Below are 4,832 nucleotides of genomic sequence, written 5' to 3' on the forward strand. Positions count from 1 at the left end.
TTCCGAATCACCCTGTAGAATGGCCTGTTCTCCTCGGTCGGAATAGGAAGTTCCTTCCCTTAGAACCGTACTTGAGAGTTTCCTACCTCATACGGCTCAGAAATTGCTATCTGAATTTCCCCTATCTTAACTGAATTCGATTTATCAAAAATCGATCCAATTTGTTCTTGGGTTAAGCAGAAGAAATTAATTACCTAAGTTTCAAACCCTAATTTTTATCAATAATCAGTTTGATCTTTTTTCCCACCTTCAGAAGAATGAAGCATAGATAGATATAGAGCCTTCGTTCAAATTTTCTGAAAGGTAACTATCCCGTTTTCATATATGAAATCTCTATAGAATCCTTGAAAAAGACTTTTTTCCATAAGAAAGAAAAAAGAACTTACTATCTTTGGGATCTGATACTACACCGCTGCTTAATCCCTTAGTGGATCGGCTCTATTACATAAGCGGATTCCTAAATTTTGCCCCATATCATGGGATAAGTAAGCAGTTTTTTTTAGTTGTATCGACCCAGTCGCTCACTAATTGATCTTTACGGTGCTTTCTCTATCAATTTGAGAAACTTTATCCATAGAGTAGTAGTATAGGCCATACTTTCTTCGTTTTTTGATTCTCGTGAAGTGTCCTTCCTTCCTACAGCTGATAGGGAAAAATCGTTGTTTTTACGATCCCTATGTAGAAAGCCCTTTTTTCTAGTATTTACTAGAAAATTTGATCCTCTCTTTTTTTTTTTCTTTCTATAGTGGAGATAGTCGCACGTAATGACAGATCACGGCCATATTATTAAAAGCTTGCGGTAAGAAGGGGTTTCGTTCTAGTGCCCGGAAATAATATTCCAAAGCCTTTGTATGCTCTCCATTGCTTGTGTGTATAAGGCCTATGTTATAGAGTATATAACTTCGATCATAGGGATCGATTTCTAGTCGCGTAGCTTCATAATAATTTTGCAAAGCTTCCGCATAATTTCCTTCGGATTGAGCCAACATCCGTTACGGTCGTTCATTCTATTCAAAAAATCTCCGTTCCAAAACCGTACATGAGGTTTTCATCTCATACGGCTCCTCCCTTCTGTACATAATAGTACTAAGCGAAATAATCTATAGAATCAAAATAGAATTAGTCCCGTCTCATTATGAACCGAAAGGGGCTGGTATTTTTCCAAGAAATCTCTAGCCAACCTTCCCACAAGAGGTTTTTCTTAACACCAATGAATTCTATTAATGCTAGAGGAAAACGATAGCTCCAATAATTTCTTTGTTCTCAACGCCTCCTATTTAGAGGAATTAGCTACTTCAACGATCTTTGATGGTTATAGGGGTATCCAAAGTACAAACCTGATGGTTGTTTGTTATCCCAACCATTCTTCCCAGCCCTGATACCGATCAGGAAAGGGGTAATTTCTAACAAAGTTTTTCTCTTGTTGATTCCTATTTCTAGGTGTAGTGCTTTTCTCCCCTATGCTGCCTACGGATACTAATAGAGTAGGATTGGCCTGTAATCCATACCATACCATATCCTGTAGGTGTAACCTTTCGCTCAATACTCAAATCTACAATTGAAGTATCTGAAGCCGCATCAATCGAGGATACACGACGGAAGGAATTGTTAGTTCGCCTCACCTTCCCGAAGCGTGGGTTTGTTTGCTTTACAAATTTGGTTCTCTCTATGCCAACCCCCTCTCTTTTTCGTAAGACTGAGGTATAGGTAGGGCTAAAAAAAAGCAAAAAAAAAGAGTCAAATCGCACCATCTCTATAATAAGTAAATGCCTTTTTTTCTCCTGAGGTTGTCGGAATTATTCGCAATAAAATATTGGCTACAATTGAGGAGGTCTTATCAATGAAATTTCCATTTACACGGGATCTAGGCATAATTCCCAACCCATTCTATATAGAATTGTTTTCATTCCTTCACAAAATAACATAAAAACAAACACATTCGATTCTTATAATTATAAATAGATTGATCCATATGCTCTACTCTAAATCCATATGCTTTAAATGGATAAGAGAGATAGAGATATGGATTTTCCGCTCAGCTCAAATTGTATCCTTTTCCTTCTGCTTGGACACGAAGAGATATGAAATATTTGACTAAGACTGGATTTCATTCCACTTTGCTATTTCTGAACAACAACTTATGTTATCAACTATTTCGTGTTTTCAAAGTTATTAATTGTCTCATACCCTATTTTTGATTTCGATAGTATGGTGTAGCGTATCTTATGCAAACGGAATTCTAAGGTTTCTTTATTTTATTATGCAATAAGAAGAATTCTTCCATTTTCTTTTTCTTTAGTTGCGGGAAAACCCAAATTAAAACTTTTTTTTTATAGCGAGCGCAATTTCTAGTAAAAAATCCTGTATCCTTCCACTTAGATCAAAAGGAATTTTTCCAATAGAACTATGGAACCCCCGAGTGGTTGCGGTTGTACCTGTACTGCAGGAATAAGAAAACTCGCTATTCACTCAGTTTATTTTCCATAATAAGTTATGTAGGAGAGATGGCCGAGCGGTTCAAGGCGTAGCATTGGAACTGCTATGTAGACTTTTGTTTACCGAGGGTTCGAATCCCTCTCTTTCCGTTTTTCTTAATTCATCAACGTTAAGGATCACAATGTATCAAATCAAATAACAATTTTTTCCAGCAATAATATCTTATATTATCTTATTTTGATTTAATAGAAATTAGAAATTCTCTATAGCAAATTACTGTGGTATGTAAAATACACATAGAGGAAAAAAGAAAAAAGGATCCTAATCCTAGGGTTAATCAATTTTAGCTAGTTGATGGGAAAATACAAATTAATGGTAATGGTCTTAGGGCGATTTAGTTCGGGGAAAGGGGAAGGGGAAGAAAATTCTATGAACCTTTCCTTTTTTCGTTAAGTTCAAGTCTGACGAGAGTAATATTCTACAACTAACAACTCATTTATTTTGAGACCGACCCACTTCCTATCTAGGATTTTATTTACTAGTCCTTTATATTCCAACGTGTCAATCGCCAAATGCTTTGGCAATTTCCCCGGGTCCGATGAAGCAATATAATTTTGAACCAGACCTTTTGATCTTTGGTTATCTTTCGTAGTAATAATATCTCGGGGTTTGCAACGAAAACTTGGTATATTGACTATACGACCATTAACTAAAATATGTCTATGGTTGACTAATTGGCGGGCCCCAGGAATGGTTGAAGCCATACCCAATCGAAAAAGGATATTATCCAAACGCATTTCAAGTAATTGTAGTAAAACCTGGCCTGTTGACCTTTTTGCTTTTCCAGCGATATGTACATATCTAAGTAATTGTCGTTCTGTCAGACCATAATGAAAACGCAATTTCTGTTTTTCTTGAAGACGAATACGATATTGCTCCTTTTTCCCAGAATTGAATTTTTTTTTAAGATTACTTCCGGATTTAGGTGTTTTTCTAGTGAGTCCTGGTAAAGCTCCCAGACGGCGTATTTTTTTTAAACGAGGTCCTCGATAACGGGACATGAAGACTCCTTTTTTTATTTTATTGAAATTTCATTTTACACAATTAATTTCATTGTATTTACATTACAGAATACATCGAAATTAAAACTGAATTAAACTACAGGATAAACAGAGTAAAATCAACTAAAGTACCCAAAAAAATGGAATTTCATCAAAATCTTTATTTTTTGTATATATATTATTTATTTTATTGTTTTGTATCTAGCAAAATTGTAAGGTAAAAAACATAAAAGATCCTGGATTCTCCATTTAATTCGGAAAAAAAGAGATTCTTGTTCGTAGAACATCGATAGAGAAAAAAAAAAGCCGACTATCGGATTTGAACCGATGACCCTCGCATTACAAATGCGATGCTCTAACCTCTGAGCTAAGTGGGCTTACATAACGGAAATAGTGTAACAAATAGAAATAGGTATAGTATAGGAAATCCGTAAAATCTCAGATATTAGTTATTAATCTTAGCTATTAACTAGTTCTAAATTTGAAGTTATACTTATAAAAATAAAAAAATACTAAAACTTCTTAAAGATAAAGTTAGCTTGATATGCTTAACTATAGGATATTAAAAAATAAAATTATAGAATTTATTGGTATTTTCATTTGATCATTATAGACTTTATTATTTGTTAATAATTTGAGGATTAATATTTCACTAAGGGGAACATAGAGTCAGAGTAAATAAAATTGCTAATTCTGATTAGAAAAAAAGAATAAATATCAAGCGTTATAGTATAATTTTGAATACTATAAAAAAGTAAGACGGGAGGTGGGGGAGATAAAAACTTTTGGATATATTGATTCGGATTGAATTGCAAATACATCAAGGATAGAATCAATTCAATTCTGAATTGCAATAAGCAAGCGAGGTCTCTCAAATAGAGTCGAACTGAACTGCTAGACTACGTTGAGTGATGAACTCAATGATTCAAAAAAAAAACTAAGAGATGGATGAAATTACACAAGGAATCCTGGTCTCAAAGAAGAGGGAAATGGGGATATGGCGAAATCGGTAGACGCTACGGACTTGATTGTATTGAGCCTTGGTATGGAAACCTGCTAAGTGGTAACTTCCAAATTCAGAGAAACCCTGGAATTAAAAAAGGGCAATCCTGAGCCAAATCCGTGTTTTGAGAAAACAAGGGGTTCTCGAACTAGAATACAAAGGAAAAGGATAGGTGCAGAGACTCAATGGAAGCTGTTCTAACGAATCGAGTTAATTACGTTGTGTTGTTAGTGGAATTCCTTCTAATTCTAAATTAGAGAAAGAGGGGTTTTATACCTTATACATTTAATAAACACGTATAGATACTGACATAGCAAACGATTAATCACAGA

General features: G+C 34.7%; 2 non-coding genes across 2 annotated transcripts; one reads left to right on the plus strand and one right to left on the minus strand.

Moving 5' to 3' along the window:
* The first annotated feature begins 2,498 nt into the window (after positions 1-2,498).
* Positions 2,499-2,585, plus strand: TRNAS-GGA (transfer RNA serine (anticodon GGA)). Its single transcript has one exon. It is a non-coding gene; the product is annotated as a tRNA-Ser (tRNA).
* A 1,216-nt stretch (positions 2,586-3,801) lies between these two features.
* TRNAT-UGU (transfer RNA threonine (anticodon UGU)) lies at positions 3,802-3,874 on the minus strand. The gene has a single exon. It is a non-coding gene; the product is annotated as a tRNA-Thr (tRNA).
* Positions 3,875-4,832: the final 958 nt, after the last annotated feature.

Source organism: Aegilops tauschii, unplaced genomic scaffold (assembly GCF_002575655.3).
Source record: "Aegilops tauschii subsp. strangulata cultivar AL8/78 unplaced genomic scaffold, Aet v6.0 ptg000404l_obj, whole genome shotgun sequence".
Lineage (NCBI taxonomy): Eukaryota > Viridiplantae > Streptophyta > Magnoliopsida > Poales > Poaceae > Aegilops > Aegilops tauschii.